Consider the following 25,791-nt stretch of genomic DNA (forward strand, 5'->3'; position numbering starts at 1 on the left):
AAAAAAAAACAAAAAACAAAAAAAAAAAAAAAAAAAAAAAACAAAAAAGCGTCAACACTAGGTACCCTTGAGTAATATTACTATTGTTTGGTGCATGGTTTGGGCAGTGGGTGTGCATGGTTTGCGTTTGCCATTTACGGATTAAATATTATATGGCAGAGTTTGTTAGTTATATTTGTACGTGCTACAGAGTCGAACTATAATCATATATGTGTCCAGTCGCTAGTTTATAAAAGTGTAACTACTTGCTAGTTGGTTTATCCATGGAGATGTAGTGAACTTCTAAAATATTGCTAGTTAATACTCTATATAGTCCTTGACTATACTCAATTTAGTTTTAAGTGATTTTTTTTTGCTGAACTTAGTCATCGACTTTTATAGTTTTACACAATTTAGTCATTTGTTAAAAGTTCTATTAGTTGGCTGTTAGAAATAGGGTCCTAAATGGCAATTTATCATTCTTCATCCTATTTGGAATGATTCCTTCTTCTTCTTCCCCTTATTAAGCTCTACGCAAAAATGCAGATCTTCATCTCCAAATCAACTTCAACCCTAAATAAATAAATATTTGTCCAACCTTCCTTCCTTCCTTAAGCTCATCCTTAATTAAGGTTCACACAGATATCAATTAAGCCGCTATAATAAGCTTTTCTGAAAAACAGTACCAATAGAATTAAAGAGTTCTACAGCTTCCCTCTTTAAAATACCTCCAACATTCTCTTCATCTATCAAGAGTTTCTCAATATAACCGAACTTTGGGTTGGCCTTCTTAATGCAATCAAACAATTTATACATTTCTTCCTTAGGTATCTGGACCAGCACATTGAGAAGACAACTGCACAATCGCTCATCAGGACTCAATCCTACGCTTGACTGGAAAGGAGGGTCGGGGAATTGGGGAAATTACTGTAGGCAAATATTTGTATATATATTTATATATTTAGGGTTGAAGTTGATTTGGGATGAAGATCAGTATTTCTGCGTGGAGCTCAATAAGGGGAAGAAGAAGAAGAAGGAATCATCCCAACTGGAATGAAGAATGATAAACTACCATTAGGACTTTATTTCTAACAGCCAACTAACAGAACTTTTAACAAATGACTAAATTATTCATGTGCAAAACCATAAAAGTCTAAGACTAAATTGAGCATAATAAAAATTAAAGGAGTAATATCTAATATGATTTTACACAATTTAGTCACTTGTTAAAAGTTTTGTTAGTTGGCTGTTAGAAATAGGGTCCTAATGATACGTAATTTATCATTCTTTATTCCATTTGGGATTATTCATTTTTCTTTCCCGTATTAAGTTCCACGCAGAAATTCAGATCTTCATCTCCAAATTAACTTCTACCCTAAGGGTCTGTTTGGAAACCCGGAAACCAGTGAGTCACTGGTTTTCGATCGGAAACCAGTGAGGTCACTGGTTTCCGATCGGAAACCAGTGAAGAAGGTTGAAAAAAAAAAAATCGAAAAGGGGAAGTCATTTTTTGGGAGAAGAAGGTTTGAGCGTGTGTTGATTGGAAGATGGAAAATGACTTCCGCCAAAAAAAGGGGAAGTCATTTTCCAGATTTTAGCCTTCATTTTCCATTGACTAATAAGCATTTTCCTTTGACCATTTTATTTTCAGCCTTCCCAAACACCAAAAACCCGAAAAATATTTTCAGAAGTCATTTTTCGGGTTTCCAAACAGACCCTAAATAAATAAATATTTTCCCAACCTTCCTTCCTTAAGCCTTTCCTTAATTAAGCATCACACACATATCAATTAAGCTGCTACAATAAGCTTTTCTAAAAACAGTACCAATAGAATTAAAGAGTTCTACAACTTCCCTCTTTATTAAAACACCTCCAACATTCTCTTTTATCTATCAAGAGTTTCTCAATGTAACAAGCTTTGGGTTGGCCTTCTTAATGCAATCGGACAATTTATACATTGCTTCCTTAGCTAGGTATCTGGACCAGCACATTGACAAGACAACTGCAAAATGACTCATCAGGACTCAATCATAAGCCTGACAGGAAGGCAGGGGACTCAATCCTAAGCCTGAGTTGTTTTTTTCAATTTATTTGACATTATATTTCCTTGATCGGTTCCATATATCCAAAAAATTTCCTAACATCAAAATAGAGGAGCAAGTGTAGCTGCACTTAAGTGGCACAGTTGATCGCTAGGCACCAAACCACTCAAGGTCCTCGTCAAAGTCATCAGAGACCACAAGTACCATCTAATAATTACCTTTGTTGTGTTTCAGAAAAGTTATCAAACCACATATAGCCTCTATTTACTTTTGTTGTGATTCAAAAAAGTCATCAGACCAAAGGTACTATCCATCCCGTTACCTTTGTTGTAGTTCAGAAAAATCAACTATAGTTACTCTCCAATTACTTTTGTTAAGGTTAAAAAAAAATCATTAGACCATAGGTACCCTCCAGTTAATACCTTTGTTGTCGTTCAGAAAAGTCATCAACCATAGGTACCCTCCAATTATCTTTGTTGTGGTTCAGAAAATTAATGTCATTAGACTACAAGTACCTTCTAGTTACCCTTGTTGTGGTTCAGAGAAGCTATCAAACCACATGTACCCTCTAGCAGTGGCGGATCCAGAAATATTCTCCAGTGGGGGCGAAAGACTAAAACTAACGAGAAATAGAAAAACAATGAAACACTTAGAGACTGAATCATAAATATTATTAACTAGAGATGAAAATTCAAAATACATCAAGATAAATATAAAAAAAAAGTATTTAAAACAAAATATAAAATATAATTAATTAGATAAAATAGTTTGAATGAAAAACACATTATAAATCACTCATCTCACTATTAATATGCAAGATTCAAACCAATGACCATTATTACATAATATGTAGAAGCCTTACCATCTAAGTCAAATCAATCTTTGTTTAAGTACGTGTTGGTATATTTAATATATATTGGGTGGGTGAGTGGGGGCAGCAGCCCCCACTATGGCTCCGCCACTGCCCTCTAGTTACATAGCTTTGTTGTGGTTTAGAAAAGTCATTAAATTATATGTACCATCTAATTACCCCTTTTGTGGTTTAGAAAAGTCATCAAATCACATGTACCCTCCAATTATGTTGTGGTCCAAAAAAGTCACCATACCATAGGTACCCTCTAGTTGTGTACCTTTGTTGTGATTCAGAAAAGGCATCAAACCACAGGTTCCCTCCAATTACCTTTGTTGTGGTTCAAAAAAGTCATCATCTCAAGGGTACCCAACAGTAACTTTTGTTGTAGTCCAGAAAAGGCATAAGATCATAGGTAACGTCGAGTTACCTTTGTTGCTGTTTAGAAAATACGTCAGACCATAAGTCCCTCTAGTTACATTTGTTGTGATTCTGAAAAGTCATCATCCCATGGGTACCCTCCAGTTACTTTTGTTGTAGTTCAGAAAAGGTATCAGACCATAGGTAACCTCAAGTTAGTTTTGTTATTATTCAAAAAAAGGCATCAAGCCATAAGTACCTTAAAATTACCTGTGTTGTCGCTCAGAAAATGCATCAGATCATAGGTACGTACCCTCGAGTTACCTTTGTTGTGATTCAGAAAAGACATTTGACTGATAAGTACCCTCCAGTTACCTTTGTTGTGGTTGAGGAAACAAAAAACATCAAACTATAGGTAGCCTTGAGTAATATTATGTTGTTTGGTGCATGGTTTGTGCAGTGGGCATGCATGGTTTGTGTTCACAATATTACGGCCGGATTAAATATTATATGGTTGAGTACTTGAGTTTGTTTGTTATATTTGTGCTATATTGTTATATTTTCTAAAATAATGTTTCAGGATATTTACAAACACTTGGGGAAGAAGTTGGTATGAGTGAAGGACAGTTCTATCAAGTACGGAGTACTTTTTCATGACCTAGATGCAATTCCGAAGCTAATTTTGTTTTGTTTTTTTTTTTTTTTATAATTTATTTACCATTCTCTATTTTCTAACACTAAAATATAATTTCAGAGGTGCAACTCATTGAAGCTTGATTACAAGCCTCAAGTTACCTTTGTTGTGGTTCAGAAACGTTACCACATACACAAGACTTTTGGCCAATCGATAACCACTGAAATCAAAGCTTTGGATAGGAGTGGTAACATCCTTCCAGGTTCAATAATTAGTTCCAATCTAGCTAGTTTGTTGCACTTTCTTTTCCAATTATTATTCTTGTTTGGTGCAAGGTTTGTGCTACGTGGTTTCTCTTTGGTGCATGGTTTGTGCTAGTGCTAGTCACTATCTCATTCTTTTTCATTTCTTTCCTTTTGTGGCTTGCAAATGATGTTTTCATGATTTTCAACTATAAAGGTATGTGGTAATTTGTACGAAAAACATGAGGAACATCGTAGTTGAGAGGATCGGAGAAGGAACAAGGGTGCTCCTCGTCTGACATGTTAATGTTACCGGCCTATTGAGGTTAGGTGTTGGGAGCTCCGGTGTTGGCCTTATATTAGACTCGAAATGGTGCTCCTCGTCCGACCTTCAATGCATGTTTTCCGAGCTTCAATCCGAGGATTAGTGTAGAGAAAACGGAGAGATTAGGGGTGAGGGGACTGTCCGATCAGATCAAATAGACTTTAATTTACTATTTTGTTCATGGCAGGGTTGATGGATGTATATATGACTATCTTTTGTTGCATGAAATTTATTCTTGAGTTTTCATATTTTGAAATACTCCGTATGGTATGTGCATCTAATTAATAATTGAATAGCAATATTTTACAGGTATTGTTTTTTCATGAACTCATTAGGTTTGAAAATGTAATTTGTATTTTGATCTCGCTTTTTATTTAGCCTCCTATATTATCTAATAGGTACTAAAATATAATTTCAGGCATATATGCAACTTAGGTTCCGTTTGGAAATTTGGAAAATGTTTTTTGGAAAATGAGTCATTTTTAAAAAAATATTTTAATTTTCGATGTTTGGCTACAAAACATAAAATTGTCTTTGTGTGTTTGGTTCATTTTCCAGAAAATGAGTATGAAAGTGGTAAGAATTGTATACTTCAACATGTTAATTATTTGATATTTTTAATAATATCCTTTTGTGACAAGCACTCATTAAGCCTTGTGGACAATTTTGAATATATATATATATATATATATATATATATATATATATATACATATATATAGATTTTGGTTCCTGTGAGAAGGTCTTCCCGTGCGGTCAGTGCGGCATACACCATTAGGTATAAATGCACCATACAGTATTCGAGAATACACTAGAATGAAATGCCAAAAAATGCGCCACACAAAAAAAAAAAAAAAATACACCACACATAATGGTGTATTTTCGAACACTGTGTGGTGCATTATTTATGCATACCTAATGGTGTATGGCGCACTAACGGCACGGGAAAGACCTGTTCTCACAAGAACCTGACCCTATATATATATATATATATATATATATATATATATATATATATAGTGTATCTATATCACACACAAACTATATACTATACATACCAAGCATGAGGATTGGAAAATGACTTCCCGAAAAAAAAAAAAAAAAGAAGTCATTTTTTCCCAAAACATACTTATTTTCCATTGACTACAACATCATTTTTCATTGACCTCATTTTCCTTCCTCTTGCCAAACATTGAAAACCCGAAAAATATTTTCCAAAAGTCATTTTCCGAGTTTCCAAACGCACCCTTATTGGAAACAGCTTCAAGGCATATACGGCTCATCTCATCGTGGAATTAAAGAGACTTCCAGCATATTATGGAAGAAAGAGCCTCTATACTGAAGGAGCTCTCCCTTAGCTTTTGTCTTAAAGGAGTTCAAAATCACTCTCACTGATGAAGAAAGTGCAGGTTAGATTAATTGAACTTTGTTTCATTTTCTTTACCCGCATAATAATATATGCTCATTGATTTTGCAATTCATTTCTCTTGGATAAATTAAATGCTTTCAACTTTACTTTCAATTACTCCGATCCGTTGCATTCTTTGTGCAGAACCTGTGCATCTAGTTGAATAGCGGTTTATATTTTGTGTATGAAACTTTGAGTTTTCCTACTTCTTATTGTTAATTGGGCGGAGGCCAATGAAATGTCAAGTCCTAGAATTGGTGTGAGTGGAGGCCTGAAGGCCAAGTCCAGCCTCTTAAAAATATGGCGGTATAAAGAAATAAAGTTACGTTTTCACTACGAGTTATAGCGTTTGATGTAGTGATAAGTGTTTTTGATCCTAACAAGTGATGTTAGAGTCAAATCACGGGTTTAAGTAAGTCCAGCAATTGGTGAATAGGGAATTGTTGGGTGGAGTCTTGAAGGGCCAAGTCCAATACACTACATGTGGCGGTAAAAGAAAATAAAGTTGCGCACCCACTACAAACTATAGCTTTTGTGGGTAAAAAATTAAAAAATGTTTGATCCTAACAATTATATTATATTTGTTATTTGTACTCAGAATGTCGCATCTCAGGTCACTAATTGAGCTGGTTTGATTTCTGTGGAAGCCCACGGGTTAGAGCTATTATCAAAGATCTTCATAAAATTATACAAGATCCTGTTAGGCCTAGGGAATGTGGCAAGCAGCAGTTATATCATGCCATCATGGATCTGGATCCACTTTGCAAGATAAATTTGAGTCCAAAATACACCATTTACATACTAAATGTTTAAAATTTACATATTGAATATTCACAATTTGAATACATGCAATATGTAAATTGTGTATTTTTTACCCGAATTTACTTGCAAAATAGATTCGGATCCACCAAATAATTTGCCAAGTGGCAAGAGGCATGATCATATAAGCATCACTAAATTTTGGGTTCTGAGTATTTAGCAATTGGATTTTAAGGTTTTAGTTAAGAATTTTAACTTCTTAAGTGGCATAGTTGATCGCTGGGCACCAAACAACTCAAGCTCTTCGTCAAAGTCATCAGAAAATTCATTAGACCACAGGTACCATCCAGTTACCTTATTTATGGTTCAGAAAAGTTATCAGACGTACATGTAGCCTCCATTTATTTTGTCGTGATTCAGAAAAGTTATTAGACCAAAAGTACCCTCTAATTACCTTTGTTGTGGTTCAGAAAAATCATCAACCATATGTACCTTCCAATTACCTTTGTTATGGTTCATATATAAAAGTCATTAGACCACAGGTACCCTGAAGTTATTTTTGTTGTGGATCAGAAAAGTCATCAACCATAAGTACCATCTAGTTACCTTTGTTGTGATTCAGAAAAGTCATGAGACCACAACTACCCTCCAGTTACCCTTGTGATTCAGAGAAGCCATCAAACCACATATACCCGACATATAGTTACCTTTGTTGTGGTTCAGAAAAGTCATTACACTACACATACATACTAGTTACCCTTGTTGTGGTTCAGAAAAGTCATTACACTACACATACATACTAGATACCCTTGTTGTGGTTCAAAATTGAATAGTCATCAAACTACATGTACCCTCCAATTACTTTTGTTGTAGTTCAGAAAAGTCATTACACTATAGATACACTCTAGTTACCTTTGTTGTGGTTCAAAAAAGGCATCAATCCTAATTACCCTCCAGTTACTTTTGTTGTGATTCAGAAAAGTTATCATCCCATGGGTACCCTCCAGGCTCCAGTTACCTTTGTTGTATTTCAAAAAAAGGCATCAGACCATGGGTATGCTCAAATTACCTTTGTTATTGTTCTTAAAAGGCATAAAGGCCATAAGTAACTTCAAATTACCTTTGTTGTCGTTTAGAAAAGACATCAGATCACTACTGTAAATTATTGAATTTCCGACTACCTGAAAATGATCTTAAATCAAGTTGAAAGCAAAAAGTGATCGGAAATAGCAACAAGGATTTTTCCGGATACCAAAAGTGGTCGGAACAAGGCTTTCAACTTGATTTAAGATCATTTTCAGGTGATCGAAAATTTCAGAATTTCCAGTAATGGATCATAGGTATGTACCCACGAGTTACCTTTGATATGGTTCATAAAAAGCATAGGCACTTTCGAGCTACCTTTGTTGTGGTTCAAAAAATGTATCTTACCATAGGTATCCTCAAGTTACCTTTGTTGTAGTTCAGAAAATTAAACAAAAAACTTCAAACTATAAGTAGCCTTGAGTAATATTACGTTGTTTGGTGCATGGTTTGTGCCGTGGTTGTGCATGGTGTTTGTTTGCAATATTACGGATTAAATATTATATGGTTGACTACTTGAGTTTGTTTGTTATATTTTCTAAAATAGGCGTTTCAGGATATTTGCAATTAAAGACTTGGGGAAGATGTCTGATGATGGTGTGAGTGAAGGACAGTTCTATCAAGTACTTTTTTCATGAACAAGATGCAATTCGGAAGATAATTTTGTTTTGCTTTTTAAAATTTATTCATCATTTTCTATTTTCTAACAGTAAAATATAATTTCAGACGTGCAATTCATTGAAGCTTGATTATAAACCTCCAGTTACCTTTGTTGTGGTTCAGGAGCGTTATCACATACCCAAAATTTTTGGCCGATGGATAACCACTGAAATCAAATATTTGGATAGGAGTGGTAACATCCTTCCAGGTACAATATATAAGTAGTTCCAATCTATCTAGCTACTTTGTGCAACGTGGATTAACTCTTTGGTGCATGGTTGTAACTCATATCTCATTATTTTCTTTTCTTGCCTTTTGCCGCTTGCAAATGATATTTTCATTATTTTCTTCAGCCAAAAGATTGAATCCTCAATCCCAAGGGTCAGAGCATTTGGAAGGAGATAAATAATAGTGACTCAATGGTTCAGACAGGGCCTAATTCCGGTATGCACCACTACACAAGGGATCTGTCCACTTTGAGCATAATCCCCACATTACCAATGATGACTCAATGGTTCAGTAGACAGGGCCTAATGCCAGTACGCACCACTACAGAAGGGATATCTGCCCACTTTGAGCATAATCCCGACATTACCGTACCGTCGCCTAAGTCGAACCTAGTCTCTCTTCCCAAATACTACGTACTGAACCATTGAACTAAGTCCGTGCAGACATATTTTAATGATTTTCACTATAAAGTTATGTCGTTGTACCAAAACATGAGGAACATCATAGTTGTGTGGGGAAGGAACAATGGTACTCCTCGTCCGACATAATAATGTTACCGGCCTGCTGAGGTTAGGTCTTGGAAGCTCCGGCGTCGTCTTTATATTAGACTCGAAATGGTGCTCCACGTCCAACATGCAATGCATGTTTTCCGAGCTTCAATCCGAGGATTAGTGTAGAGAATGTTGGAAAAATAGCATTAAAATGGCATAAAATGACATGTTAAGTGGCTATTTTGTGGTACAATTATCAGTGGGGTCCACTTCCGATTTGGATCGGGTGAAAGTGGATTCGGATTCTTCGTAGTGAGACGAAGAGATTGATATATTGTACGCTCAAAACGGATAATGGGTGAATGAGATATTGATTCTCAAAGTAGACCCATTGAGTTGGAAAAAATGAAGGGAAAAGTGTACTTTGTCCCACATTGATTTGGAAAGAGGATTTCACCCCCCTTTTATACAAGGGCTCTTTTGGAGCTTGTAGAATTGTATAGCATAGAGGCTCTCTCGCGCGGGAGGGGGGGTGGTGCAAATCAAATTCCAACTAGAGATGACTTCGGAGAGGCTTGATTCAAGCCCGAGCTCGTGTGCGCCGGCACCTACGGGCTAAGTTATGCCAAGTTTCGGGCATGAATGTCGTCCGAAAATTGGTTGGCCTTGCGGGCTAAGTTATGCCAAGTTTCGGGCACGAATGTCGTCCGAAAATTGGCTGGCCTTGCGGGCTAAGTTATGCCAAGTTTCGGTATACTTTTCCAACATAATAGTCACTTGAGGATTCGACCAAGGCCGAAAGAGACCAGTGTAACACGAGAGGAAGTCTCCTCTCGTGTTGGCGGGTTCGGCCACGAGAGGAAGTCTCCTCTCGTGTTGGTGGTTTCGGCCAAGGCCGAAAGAAACCAGCACAACACACTGCTGGTTTCGGCCTTGGCCAAATATGGTACTGCACGAAAGTATGAACCATTCTTTGGTTTGGTTCTGGACTGTTACAGTATTAATTCCAGTTTGATTTTTGAATTAAAACTCAAATAATGGTGGCTGTTTCAGGTGTTACAAATCGTGCATTAAGTGTCAAATTAAATGCTATTTAGTACTCCAATTCCTATATAAGAAGAGGTAGTAGGAACAAGTGATTGACAACAAGTGTGGGAAGAACACGAGAGTACACAACACACAAAGATAAGAAATTTTCCTTCTCAAAACCTCTGCTCCTACTCCTTTTCTTGCTACTGTGTTTTGCCCGTGCTCTAGTTCGCCGGGTTCGTTCGTTTGGGTGCTCAAACGTCGAACCGTTGTACGTTTTATCCTGGGAAACCTAGGCCACAACGCTCCTAGCACTTTTGGGAGGTGGCAAATAAGGTTTTAAGGAAAGACAGGCACTTTGCCTAACTCGTACATTTCTTTCTTTCTTCTTCTTTCTTGTTTTGGATTATGCTCTAAGCAAAAATCCGTTCTTTCTTGTTGTTTTGGAATTATAATCTAAGGATTATATTTTCTTTTTGGTTGATATATATTGGTATATCTTTTTCGTAGATATACATGTATATATAACCGTTGGGTCCGTTTTATATATATTTGTGTGTATATATATATATTTCGGATATATATCTAATAATATTTTATATATATTTCGTGTGTATATATATAAATATTATTTTACGGATATTAAATCGATTGTGGTTCATTATCTCCAACAATCTTAAAACCTTATTTATTTTTGATAATGAACAAATCGTTGGATTCCAAGAGTATTGGATCCGTGAATGTTGCCGGAGGTGCACATTCAAATGGTCGGAACGGCAACGATGTTGCACATTCCGTGATGCCAGTTGATGGCAGCAGCGTTGGAAATAATATTTCCATGGGAGTTGCAAAGACACACGATGGTGCTCCGGAGAACTTTGGTTCACGATCCGGTAGACCAGTGGCTAATGGCACACAATTGGTACCTATTGTGTTGCCTAGTGTATCGGCTAAAAGCCACGAAGGATCCTATGATGGTGTAATGACTACATGGTCTGAGGACTATGGTAGTGTTACAAATGACTTCAACCGTAATCGAAGGAAACTCAAGCGGAAGCTTAGCTTTCAAGAAGATTACGAGAAGAATGAGAAATGCCACTATGAAGCGAATCGTCATCCTGGTGAAAAGGTTGAGGACAACTTCGCTATGTTCAAAACATGTGGATGGTTGGATGAGTGAGGTCACAACCATAGGTACCCCCGATGTGCGCTATGGACCACCCTTCGTGGAGTGGACGGTTGAGAATGGAACAAGGCACACGGGTTCGAAGGACTACTACATAGGAATAATGGAAATTGGTTTCCAATGTAATTTTCTTATTTATTTATTTATTAAATAAATGTTGTAGTATCCCTGTAATATTTTTATTTTGAATAAAAAAAAATATAATTGTTCCATTGAGTTGAATCTTGGTACATACGAATTATTAACTAGAATAATGTCAAATGTATGAAATGATTCAATATGGGTGCGTAGTGCATCACGGGGCATTATGTGGAAAATGCTAAAATGGCTTAACGGCCAAAATGAAATGAAACTAGCGTGTTACATGGTTGAAATCCCGTAATAGGACTTCGGTTCTGGTTCATGTAGAACGATAAGGATTTCAAGGATCAATTTGTCAAAAATTGGGACAACTATATAATCGTGAGCGTCACAGCTCAAGTGTTGAATATTTTATATAATATTCTAAGAACGATTATAAGAGTTTGGTTCAACTAGTTTTGGAAATTTGGATGATTTGGTTTTGTTAATTGTGTTATAATTAACTTGATCAAAAATTCCAAGTTATACTAGTATATTTAATTTGAGACAAATTGTGTTTTGGTGAATAGTGCTTTTGTAGCACTAATGAAAAGTGCAATTTAATTTGGCACTTTGAAGTGCAAATTAGAACACTGCAATAGTGCTATTAAGCACTAGGTAGAGTGCTTAATTAGGCACTTTCGGCCACTTGGTGGCTGCACCTTTATGTGTTGGAAACTTAAGCATTTGGTGCTTTGGTAAAAGCAATAAAGGTGCTAGATTATGATTGGTCTTAATGCTAATTTACTTAGCTTAAACCTTTCGTATGCGGCTAATTAAATTTAGCGTTGTAAAAGTGTTATGTGATTAGCACGAAAGGAAGTTTGGTTAATTGTGTAATTAACTAATAATCCTAGTGTCAGGTAGCACTGTAATTATAAATTAAGCAACGAAAGCTTGTTGTGAGTTTATAATTTAAAGCAATAAAGATTGCTTTGGAATCGATGCGTTAGTTTAGAAGCAATGATTCATGCTTTGTGTAGCATGTTTCGTGCTTCATTACTAAGCACTGATTCATGCTTCAATTTCGGAAGCACTGATTCGGGTTTGCGGCCTTTCGGTCAAAACCGAATGGATTCGTGAGGGCTAATCTGTTAGCACCTACGAGATGTGTTAGCGTGTAACACATGTTTACTCTTTAATAGGATAAAAGAGAAAAACCAAATTAATCGTGGATTAATGCGGTTACGAACGATCGATGTAGTGAATATGAAACACCTATTGGTGATTTCGGCGCGAGCGTTGGTATCGTACTCGAGCGTACGGTACAGTATTCACCTCAATCGAACGTTTTTGCCGAACATAAAATATCAAGACGTTGATAAGTTCGGGTCTACCTCAAAGTATGAGGGGTGAGACAATACTTTGGACAAGTAAATACCTTTTAAATAAGGTTGCCCACATGAAATTCTTACGAATTGTGGATACGTAGGAAGCTTTCCTACTAATGCCCGAAATGTGGGGGTGTCTTGCCAAAGGTGTGTATTGGTTCTTAGTACACGAGTCCAAGAGTTTGGATGAACATAAGAACACGAAATATTGATTTAAGAAATTCATCGTTCTTGGAAGATGTATTTTTGTGAAGGATCAATAAAGGACCTAGCACGTTGAAAAGAACTTTCGGCTTAGCTATGGTTGAAGGGTATGAAAGATAACCCGAGCTCAAAGCTAAACGTAGCAAGAGAGCTAGGATTGAAAAATCCTTTGGTCCATATTTTCTGACGTACATGTTAGAGTGTGATGCGCACAATCTAACTTGTCTACTAGAAAAGAAATTGGATTTTCTGACAAGGTTGTTAGAAAACAAGTCTTGAACGTATGTAGAAGTTGTGACTTCTACAGATGGACCAACCCGAGAGAGGCTATTGAGAGTGAAGTAGATTCTATCTTAGAGAATCATACTTGGAACTGACCGTTCTTCCTCCGGGTTGTAAAACCTCGGGATCCTAAGTGGATCACTAGTCGGAAGATAAAACCGGTTAGTTATATCGAAGTAAAATGGCCGAGCTTGTAATTTTAAATTACATGCAACGCGAGTGCCACAGTTACTTCAATATATATTCTCTTGTGATGAGGATGAAATCCATTAGGATGATACTTCCCAAGAGCTGTTTAGCGAGACTTGGAAGTTTATCGAAATGGATGTATCGCTTTCTTAATAGACATGGAACAACCCGAGGGTTTTGTGGTTCCACGCTAGGGAAAGAAAATGTGTAATTGGTGAGATCATTGTATGGTTTGAAACAATTGCCTTAGTATTTGGCATGTAGGTTTTGATCATACAATGATGTGTCACGAGTTTAGTATAAACAAATGTGATAAATGTCTACGTAATGCGTACGATAGACGAGGCTATCACTATTTGTCTATACACGATAAACTCAACGTGGGTAGTAACGATCAAATGATCAATTCTACCTTGAACATGTTAAATTTGATATTTGACATGGGGTTGGCAGATTTAATCTTCGGGATTAAAATTGTGAGAAGACTGTATGGTCTCGTGTTGAGCCAATCTCACTGTGTTGATTAAATCCTTGCAAATGATGTTAATCAAGTGGCTTGGACACCGTTATATACTAACGTACAACTAGCCAATAATCTCGGAGATTGTACTTCTCACGGAGAATACATTCAGATTATCGGTAGTTTAATTGTATCAAATGGGTTGTACTAGGCCGGATATTGCCTTAGTGGTTAACGAACTCGGTGACATACGAGTAACCCTAGTGTTATGCACTAGAAGGCAATAGTGAAAGTTATGAGATACTCAAGGTATGCTCGTGACGTTGGACTGCACTAAGTGAGATATCAAGCTGTACTTGGAAAATATAGCATGGATATCAAAGGATACTAAGTCCATTAAAGGCTACGTCCTTACGTAGGCCAGTGCAGTCGGTTGGATGGAAATTCTCGAAATGAATTTGTGATAGCTAAGATCAGACGGGATCAAAGCTGAGAGCTTTACACTCGTGTCGCGAGCGAGTAGGCCGAATGGCTAGGCCATTATTTCGAGAATGTTCTTAGTGGTGAACTCGTACCTCCAATTTGTGTGCATTGCGATAGTCAAGCCAAAATTAGTTAAGTACAGAGTTAAATGTGGAATGGTAAGTCTAGACTTATAAGTTGTAGATATAATACCATTAAACAATTTCTCACAACGGGAGTTATCTCTATTGACTACGTGATGTCAAAAGATAACGTAGCGGCCGCTAACTCGCTAACCCGAGGGTAAGCAAATGGTTGTGGAGAAATTGGAACGAGGAATGGGTCCAAAGCCCTTAGACTAAAAGTTCTATAGTGGACACCCAACCTAGCTGGTACCTAGGTTCAATGGGACAACTAAATTATGGAACGGAGCGTGTCACTGTGGGGGTCTCGGACTCCCTACCACTCCTCGTTAGAACAGTGACTCCCGCGCAAGGTTAGCATGTTGATGCTTTAATGATTCGAATGTCGGTTGACATAAGTGAGTATGCGGGATACTCGGAAAAGAATCACCTATGTGAGAGAGAAGTGAGGGTCGCTTCAAAGGAGAATTGATGGGCACAATTCTTCACAAACTCTTGCAGAACCAGGACGGTGACCCACGACCAAAATGGGCACACTAATGAGAACAGAGCATGGTTGGGAGGTTCCTGTGTGAGATATGTCATCGTCTACACAAACGGCAGTCGGTTCAAAGACATCGCGTTCTACCGTACAGCCAGTAGAGTAAACATGTCTTCACAAGGGAAGGTTCAAAGGGTATAGTGATCCCTAACTATCCTATGCAGGGATCGACCATTAAACACAGTTGTTTCCGATTTCAAAATACCCCGAAAATCAATTTTTTCATTCATGTGGGGGATTGTTGGAAAAATAGCATTAAAATGGCATAAAATGACATGTTAAGTGGCTATTTTGTGGTACAATTATCAGTGGGGTCCACTTTCGATTTGGATCGGGTGAAAGTGGATTCGGATTCTTCGTAGTGAGACGAAGAGATTGATATATTGTACGCTCAAAACGGATAATGGGTGAATGAGATATTGATTCTCAAAGTAGACCCATTGAGTTGGAAAAAATGAAGGGAAAAGTGAGCTTTGTCCCACATTGATTTGGAAAGAGGATTTCACCCCCCTTTTATACAAGGGCTCTTTTGCAGCTTGTAGAATTGTATAGCATAGAGGCTCTCTCGCGCGGGGGGGGGGGGGTGCAAATCAAATTCCAACTAGAGATGACTTCGGAGAGGCTTGATTCAAGCCCGAGCTCGTGTGCGCCGGCACCTACGGGCACGAATGTCGTCCGAAAATTGGCTGGCCTTGCGGGCTAAGTTATGCCAAGTTTCGGTATACTTTTCCAACATAATAGTCACTTGAGGATTCGACCAAGGCCGAAAGAGACCAGTGTAACACGAGAGGAAGTCTCCTCTCGTGTTGGCGAGTTCGGCCACGAGAGGAAGTCTCCTCTCATGTTGGTGGTTTCGGCCAAGGCCGAAAGAAACCAGCACAACACACTGCTGGTTTCGGCCTTGGCCAAATATGGCACTGCACGAAAGTATGAACCATTCTTTGGTTTGGTTCTGGACTGTTACAATATTAATTCCAGTTTGATTTTTGAATTAAAACTCAAATAATGGTGGCTGTTTCAGGTGTTACAAATCGTGCATTAAGTGTCAAATTAAATGCTATTTAGTACTCCAATTCCTATATAAGAAGAGGTAGTAGGAACAAGTGATTGACAACAAGTGTAGGAAGAACACGAGAGTACACAACACACAAAGATAAGAAATTTTCCTTCTCAAAACCTCTGCTCCTACTCCTTTTCTTGCTACTGTGTTTTGCCCGTGCTCTAGTTCGCCGGGTTCGTTCGTTTGGGTGCTCAAACGTCGAACCGTTGTACGTTTTATCTTGGGAAACCTAGGCCACAACGCTCCTAGCACTTTTGGGAGGTGGCAAATAAGGTTTTAAGGAAAGACAGGCACTTTGCCTAACTCGTACATTTCTTTCTTTCTTCTTCTTTCTTGTTTTGGATTATGCTCTAAGCAAAAATCCGTTCTTTCTTGTTGTTTTGAAATTATAATCTAAGGATTATATTTTCTTTTTGGTTGATATATATTGGTATATCTTTTTCGTAGATATACATGTATATATAACCGTTGAGTCCGTTTTATATATATTTGTGTGTATATATATATTTCGGATATATATCTAATAATATTTTATATATATTTCGTGTGTATATATATATAAATATTATTTTACGGATATTAAATCGATTGTGGTTCATTATCTCCAACAGAGAAAACAGAGTGATTAGGGGTGAGGGGTAGATGGATGTATATATGACTATCTTTTGTTGCATGAAATTTAATTTTGAGTTTTCATATTTTGAATTGCTACAATCCGTATGGTATGTGCAGGTCATGTGCATCTAATTGAATAGCAATATTTTATAGGTATTGTTTTTTCATGAACTTATTGGGTTTGAAAATGTAATTTGTATTTTAAGCTCACTTTGTATTTAGAAAAGTCATCAGACCAAAGGTACCTAAGCCACCAGTTACCTTTGTTGTGGTTCAGAAAAATCATTAACTATAGGTATCTTCCAATTACCTTTGTTATAGTTAAGAAAAAGTCATTAGACTACAAATACCCTCTAGTTATCTTTGTTGTCGTTCAGAAAAGGCATCAGACTATTGGTACCCTCAAGTTACTTTGTTGTGGTTGAGAAAAGTCATCAAACTATAGGTACCCTCTAGTTACCTTTGTTGTGGTTAAGTACTCTCTAGTTACCTTTGTTGTGGTTCAGAAAAGGCATCAATCCTACCCTCTAGTTACCTTTGTTGTGGTTCAGAAAAGTCATCATCCCACGGGTACCCTTCAGTTACCCTTGTTGTAGTTTAGAAAAGGCTTAAAATCATTGGTACTCTCGAGTTACCTTCGTTGTTGTTCAAAAAAGGCGTCAGCCCATAGGTACTCTCTAATTACCTTTGTTGTGATTCAGAAATCATCCCAAGGGTACCGTCCAGTTACCGTTGTTGTAATTTAGAAAAGGCCTTAGATCATTGGTACCCTCGAGTTACCTATGTTGTCGTTCAGAAAAGGCATCAGGCCATAAGTACATTTGAGTTACCTTTGTTGTCGTTCAAAAAAGGCATTAGCCTATAGGTACCCTCGAGTTACCTTTGTTGTGGTTCAGAAAAGACAACAGACCATAGGTACCCTCACATTACCTTTATTATCACTACTGGAAATTATGAAATTTCCGACCACCTGAAAATGATCTTAAATCAAGTAAAAAATCTTGTTCCGACCACTTTTGGTATCCGGAAAAACCTTTGTTGCTATTTCCGACCACTTTTTGGACTTTCTGGTATCAACTTAATTTAAGATCATTTTCAGGTGGTCGGAAATTCCATAATTTCCAGTAGTGTATGATTCAAAAAAGGTATCATACCATAGGTACTCTCCTATTATCTTTGTTGTGGCACAACCAGGGACGGAGCCAGAAAATATGTTGAGGGGGGGCAAAGAAGTAGGGATGGATTCAATGGCGGATTCAGAATTTTTTTTAGTGAGGGAAAAAAATTAAAATAAAAGAGAAAGTTTAAAAAAAAATTGAAATACTTAAGAAGTATAACAATAAATATTGTTGGATATAGCGAAAAATAAAACATATTAAAACTTTATAAAAATATTTATAACAAAATATGAAACATAATTAATTTGATAATACAATTCGAATATAAAACACATTATAAATTACACATTCCATTATTAATATAAAGAAAGTTATAATGGAAGTTATATATATCATGCCAAAATTTAATTGTGTTAATCAAAAAAGTGAATAAGACTATAACATTGCCAATGCAAAGACTCGAACCCAAGTCATTCCAAAACTCATAAACATTAGCTACGACATTGTCTATCACAATTTTTGTTTATATAATCTGTTTTATAATACTTATATGAATAATGTACTATATATACGTATTATATACAATATAGGGTAGGGGGTGGGGTGGGGTGGGGTGGGGTGAGGGGGGCAGCTGACCCCCCTGCCCCCCCCCCCCCCCTCTGGCTCCGTCTATGGGCACAACAAAAAAATTAATAATAATAAACAAAAAAAAAAAAAAAACAAAAAACAAAAAAGCGTCAGACAATAGGTACCCTTGAGTAATATTACTGTTGTTTGGTGCATGGTTTGGGCGGTGGGTGTGCATGGTTTGCGTTTGCCATATTACGGATAGGATTATAAATACTATATGGCTGAGTTTGTTTAAGTTGTTATATTTGTGCTATAGAGTAGAACTGTAATCATATATGTGTAGTTGCTAGAAGATTGCTTGGCAACTCGCGATTTACCTCTTCCAATGACTCTTGAGCAAGAGTACGTTCTATGAGTTTAAGATTAGTGATGGAGATTGATCACATGTGTGATGAGAAGCAGAGAGAAACGAGACAAAGAGTTCTGAGAAGATGAATATGGAGAATATCATTCAAGCTGAGCACCAACCTTTACAATATAAAAGGAAAGAAAACGGTTATAGAAAGATTAGGAAAATACAATAAAAGCCCTATGCTATTCTTGAGAGTTGTTTTATTTTTATCCTCCAACAATTAGTTTAACAAAAACCGGGAAACCTAATGTATAAAAAAGAAACTACTACTCACCAAATTCATCCTTGATCTTTGTGAGAGTCATCCTTAGTGTTACCATTCTCCGTGAAAAGACTCACAAATCCATCATATCCTCCGAGAAACACGAAGGACAACACAGTTGTGAGGAGATCGAAGGAATAATATCTTCAAGCTTCTTAGCAGTGGAGATGTCCATCCAAACAAAGTGACACTTAGCACCACCATGCATATATGCTAGCTTGCCACTTTTGGATGTGGAAATTAAACCTCCACAACCTTGTAGGGGCGCTTTTTTATGATAATGTAACCATTCTTACGGATAGTACCGGCCTGCTGAGGTTAGGTCTTGGAAGCTCCGACCTCGGCCCCTCCGCCTTATAATGTCCGTTTTGTTGGGTGCCGTGGCTACCATGGAACATTGCTTGTTTGGATGTAGCAGGATAGCCCCGGTATGGTTATACTTTACTGAAATTTTTGGTGTTGCCTGCTCTAATAATGCTCTAATGGATTTTTAGTAGAATTTGCTTGGACTTTGCCTTAATTAGACTTTTATCCTATTTTCAGCCTTTACACATTTGTTTTAAAAGAAATTTGTAGTTGGTTTTAGAAAGTGAAATTCTCTGATAATACATTATATTAGCATCATCAAATCTATTAATTAATAATTACATTTATTACTAGTAAAACATTAACATAACAAATGGTGTAAAATACAATAAATACTCCCTTAATTATTTCAGTTCAAATTTTAATTTATTCCTTTCAATGATTAACCTCCCTCTGATTTTGTTCGAGTATTCGTTGCATGAATTTCTCCCACAGTTCACGGAGTACACCATATATCCCTAGCATCTGTATGTTCATTACAAGCTCTGGAAATTAGATTTGGCTCTAAATAGATCGCGTACAGCAAAATTTTTATGAATCCCAACAAAAATGCAAAGATGCTTGGCAACTACAAAATAAAAAGTTATAATCATTAATTATTCTTACACTGATGTAAGGAATACAAATACGCAAATAAATCATTAATTCAGTAAGAAACATGTTAGTGACGACATTATAGATGAAATTTCAATTTTGGTCATATGACTATAGGGGTCTTGTTAATTTTAGTCCTTGACTTTTTAAACTGTCAATTTAGTACCTTAACTATGTAATTTTGGTCACTCCGGTCAAATTGCCGGCCAAATTTTACCGGAAAATTTTAATAATTAAAATAATCAGGATATTTTGGTCGTTTCACGTCTCTTTTCTTCTTCCCAGGTGAGTCCATCCCTTCCTCTACCGTTTCCGGCGAATAAAGAACTAAGATGATGGGGAAAGGATGTTTGATGATATTAAAGATAAGGTTTACAGGGACAAAGAACATCGAAAACGGGAGAAGAAGAAAAGAGACGTGAAACGACCAAAATATCTTCATTATTTTAATTATTAAAATTTTCTGGCGAAATTTGACCGGAGTGATCAAAATTGACAAAAATTGCAGATACTAAATTGACATTTTTAAAAGTCAAGGACTAAAATTAACAAGACTCCTATAGTCATATGACCAAAATTGAAATTTCTTCCGACATTATATTAAATAGGAAAAAACAACTTACCAAGGATTCCAAATGCTGAGGGCCAAAGATGATGATTGCCATTAATCTCTTTATGTTAAACTCCGATCCTTAGTTTCCTTGTGTCACAAACTCTATCTAATTCTTTCTTATTCATGCACTAATAATTGGGGAAGGAGTGTATGTATAGTAATATTTATAGAGGGAGATGGAGTTAGCTTATTATGGACGTAGCTTAACTACTAAAGTATTTATAGAGGGAGATGGAGTTAGCTTATAGACACTAATGTGCTATTCTCTCATGCTATTCAATATATAGCATTAATTAAAGCAACTATGTTGCCCATGAATCCCATGATGTATGTTTCATTTCTATTACTTTATTGCTTTATATTTATTTACATTCTTTGAATTAGAGTGATTGATGATCTGCCCATATCTTAATTATATTATATACAAAGTTATGTCATATAGTGAAAGATTTGACAAAAAATTCTTGCATACATGAATTCTTATGGAGTAATACTCTGTTAATACTCAATATAGTCATCGACTATAGTAGTTTTACGCAATTTAGTCTTTAAGTGACTTTTTGTAGACCTACCATTTAATAGAGTTTGACTTTTATCTGATATTGTGAAGTCTTTTCTTTATCTTAAGCGTCATGTCAAGATGCATAGTTATGCATTTTTGTAATATTCTTATGAAAAATTTGATATATAATCTTACATTAATATACGTCAGGATAGAAATGATACTTTGATAAATTTTAAAACACTAATTTAAAAATACACATTGGCATTGAACTATTCGCACAATGCGCCTGTAGTAAATTGTCATTGGATGAGGATTGAGCCAGCATCGTCTGTGATGAATGCAAAAACACTTTGTAGAAGGCTTCTTCTCGATCACCTGAGCCAATACAAACAGCTTCAAGGCAGGCTCATCTCATCTTAGAATTAAAGAGACTTCCAGCATATGATGAAGAAAGTGAAGGTTAGATAAATCGAACTTTGTTTCATTTTCTTTACCCTAGCATAACAATGCTCATTGATTTTGCAATTCATTTCTCTTGGATAAATTAAATGCTTTCAACTTTACTTTCAATTACACCGAGGATCCGTTGCATTCTTTGTGCAGAACATGTGCATCTAGTTGAATAGCGGTTTATATTTTGTTGAATGAAACTTTGAGTTTTTCTTATTACTTCTTACTGTTGGACGGAAGTCAGTGAAATGTCAAGTCCAACAATTAGTCTGAGTGGAGGCCTGAAGGCCAAGTCCATCCTCTTAAAAACATGGCGGTATAAGAAAATAAAGTTGAGCTTTCACTATGAGTTATAGCGTTTGACGTAGTGATAACAAGTGATGTTAGAGTCAGGTCGTCACGGATTCAAGTAAGTCCAGCAATTGGTGGCTAGGGGATTGCTGGGTGGAGGCTTGAAAGGCCAAGTCCAACGCACTACATGTGGCGGTATAAGAAAATAAAGTTACACCTGGACTACAAGCTATAACTTTTGGGATAGTGAGTCGTCTTAACGGAGACTCTTTTACGCCGTTCTCCAGATAAAGTTGTTCGGAACAGGGCTGAAGAACTTCAAAAATCTATACTGGAGTGAGTAAATGTTCGATCGTAACAATTATATTGTATTTGTTATTTGTACTCGGAATGTTGCATCTCAGGTCACTAAGTGTGCTGGTTTGGTTTCTGCGGAAGCCCACATGTTAGAGCTTATTATCAAAGATCTTCATAGAATTACACAAGATCCTGTTAGGAGAATGTGGCAAGTGGCATGATCATATAAGCATCACTAAATTCTGGGTTCTGAGTATTTAGCAATTGGGTTTTAAGGTTTTAGTTACAAAGTTTAACTTCTTAAGTGGCACAGTTGATCGCTGGACACCAAACAACTCAAGCCCCTCGTCAAAGTCATCAGAAAATTCATTAGACCCATCAAACCACAGGTACCATCCAGTTACCCTATTGTGGTTCAGAAAAGTTATCAAACTACATGCAGCCTCCATTTATTTTGTTGTGATTCAGAAAGGTCATCAGACTAAAGATACCCTCCAGTTACCTTTGTTATGGTTCAGAAAAGTCATCAACCATAGGTACCTCCAATTTCATTTGTTATGGTTCAGAAAAGTCATTAGATCGACCGTACCACATGTACCCTCCAATTACCTTTGTTGTGGTTTAGAAAAGTCACCAACTATAGGTACCCTCCAATTACCTTTGTTGTGGTTTAGAAAAGTCACCAACTATAGGTATCCTCCAATTACCTTTGTTGTGGTTCAGAAATGTCATCAGACCATAGGTACCCTCTAGTTACCTTTGTTGCGGTTAAGAAAAGGCATCTATCCTACCCTCTAGTTACCTTTGTTGTGGTTCAGAAAAGTCATCACCCCACGTATACCCTTCAGTTACCTTTGTTGTAGTTCAGAAAAGACATAAAATCATACGTACCCTCAAGCTATGGAGTTACCTTTGTTGTTGTTCAGAAAAGGTTTCAGACCATATGTACCCTCTAGTTACCTTTGTTGTGATTCAAAAATCATCACCACGGGTACCCTCCAGTTACCTTTGTTATAGTTCAGAAAAGGCCTTAGACCATAGGTACCTTCAAGTTACCTATGTTGTCGTTCAGAAAAGGCATGAGGCTCTTGAGTTACCTTTGTTGTCGTTCAGAAAAGACATGAGCCTCTTGAGTTACCTTTGTTGTCGTTCAGAAAAGGCTTCTTCAGACCATAGGTCCCTTGAGTTATATACCTTTGTTGTAGTTCAAAAAAGACAACAGACCATAGGTACCTTCGAATTATCTTTAGTGGTTCAAAAAAGGTATCATACCATAGGTACCCTCCAGTTATCTTTGCTATGGCTAAAAAACAAAAAACATCAAACAATAGTTACCCTGGAGTAATATTACTGTTGTTTGGTGCATGCTTTGGGCAGTGGTTGTGCATCCTTTGTGTTTGCCGCCATATTACGGATTTTAAATATTATATGGATGAGTTTGTTTAATTTGTTATATTTGTGCTATAGAGTAGGACTATAATCATATATGTGTGTAGTTGCTAGTTATAAAAGTGTGACTACTAGTTGGTTTACCCATGGAAATCTTGTCAACTTCTAAAATATATATCATATCTCATACCCTTCTTTTTCTTTTCTTTCTTTTTCTTTGTCTTGCAAATGATATTTTCACGGTTTTCAATTTAAAATTATGTGACATTTTTTCTCATCCCGAAAACACCACATGTACTGTTTGATTTTTATTATTTCGAATCAAATACTTATGGAAGAGATAAAAAGTCTTTAACTCACAGAATCCTAATAATTAGGATAGAAATATATTAAAATAAATAAAATTCCGTAGAAGAAATTCTTCAACAAGATGAGTCCATACTCCATAGTATAAACACTAGCGAAATCACCAAAAGTTTTGGAGTTAGTTGAGTGATTCTCTCTTCTAGTCAATTCTTTTATCCAATATCCTTAAGGGCACATATCTGCTCCTCACCCATGCCGGGCATCACAAACACAACAAGTTCCTTCTACCTGGAAGATTGTTTGGCGACTCTCGATTTACTTCCTCTAGTAATTCTTCGGCGCGATTTACCTCTTCCAACGACTCTTGTGCAAGAGTATGTTCTATGGGTTTAAGATTAGTTTAGCATAAACTAGTAAATATTTATTTATTTAGGGCAGAAGTTGATTTGGAGATGAAGATTTGCATTTCTGCGTGGAGCTTAATAAGGGAAAGAAAGAAGGAATCATCCCAAATGAAATGAAAGATGATAAACTACCATTAGGACTCTATTTCTAACAGCCAACTAACAGAACTTTTAACAAAGGACTAAATTCATGTGTAAAACGATAAAAGTCTAGAACTAAACTGAGCATAAAGCCACTTAGGACTAAATTGCGTAAAACCACTATAGTCAAATACTATATTGGGTATTAACTCCTTTATATTGTTTTAAAAGAAGTGAGCGAGGCCAAGGACCTTGTAGTCCAATGGTATCATGTTGCTTCCATATGTGGAAGGTGATAGGTTCAAGTCCCGATGAAAGCATTTGATGTAAATAGGTATCTCCCTTCTTATAATAATAAAATAAAATAAAATAAAAAAGTGAGCAAGAGAAAATAGGGAAAAAAATAGTATCTCCCTTCTTATAATAATAAAATAAAATAAAATAAAAAAGTGAGCAAGAGAAAATAGGGAAAAAAAATAGTAACAAGAATGGTAGGAAGTTTTAAAGGGAAATGATAATTTTTTCCCTAGAATTATATACTTATAACATTATTTTTCCTGAATTATTTGTATTCAAGCTTCCACAATTATACTAAAAGTGACAATTTTTCCCTCTGATATGTTAAATAGACATCTTTACACTTAAAATAAATATTTCATTTATTTTTCTTTTCTAACAAATTATTGCAAAGCAAAGGTCTAGCATCTATGGTTCAATACCATGATTTACATCTTCCCAGATTCTCTGTTGGGCCGGGGTGTAGGGACCCTTGGAGTTGGGGATTCAACATTTTGGGAAGAAATTATTGCTTATATGTAGGAATGATCACGGTTTGATTCAAACTGAACTAGACATTGTAGCAACCAAATTGAAAGATTTTGGTTATGATTTAGAATCGAAACTCAATATTTGAGTTTCAGTTTATTAAAATCACCAACTGAAACCCAATATTCGGTATTTTGTTTGAAATCGGAACCGGTAGTTCCGGTTTGCGATTTTAATGAACCGAAATCCAAATATTGAGTTCCAATTCTAAATCGGGACCTTTTGATTCGGATGCTACAATGTCCGATTCGGTTAGTGGCCATCCCTACATATAAGCAATAATTTGTTGGAGAAGAAAAGGGGAAAATTGTAAAAAATGCCCCTCTATAATATGTCAATTATCAATGTTACCCCTGAATTATGAGTGTTGTAAATGTTGCCCCTCAATTATCAAAATGGTGCACATATAGCCCCTCCCGTAACGGACCTGTGGTTCCCAATTGCTGTCCATCGCTGGTACTTCGAATCGAGGGAGGAAAAAAACAACTAAATTACATATTTACTCCGACTTAACGGTGTCGTACGCTAATTGGAACCACATGTCCATTACGGGAGGGGCTATATGTGCACCGTTTTGATAATTGAGGGGCAACATTTACACCGCTCATAATTCAGGGGTGACATT

General features: G+C 36.5%; 1 long non-coding RNA gene across 1 annotated transcript; it reads left to right on the forward strand.

Moving 5' to 3' along the window:
• Positions 1-475: 475 nt before the first annotated feature.
• Positions 476-24,318, forward strand: LOC109162990. The gene is made up of 3 exons (XR_002051184.1): positions 476-570; positions 20,763-20,766; positions 24,309-24,318. It is a non-coding gene; the product is annotated as an uncharacterized LOC109162990 (long non-coding RNA).
• Positions 24,319-25,791: the final 1,473 nt, after the last annotated feature.

Source organism: Ipomoea nil, unplaced genomic scaffold (assembly GCF_001879475.1).
Source record: "Ipomoea nil cultivar Tokyo-kokei standard unplaced genomic scaffold, Asagao_1.1 scaffold2975, whole genome shotgun sequence".
In the NCBI taxonomy this organism is placed as follows: Eukaryota; Viridiplantae; Streptophyta; class Magnoliopsida; order Solanales; family Convolvulaceae; genus Ipomoea; species Ipomoea nil.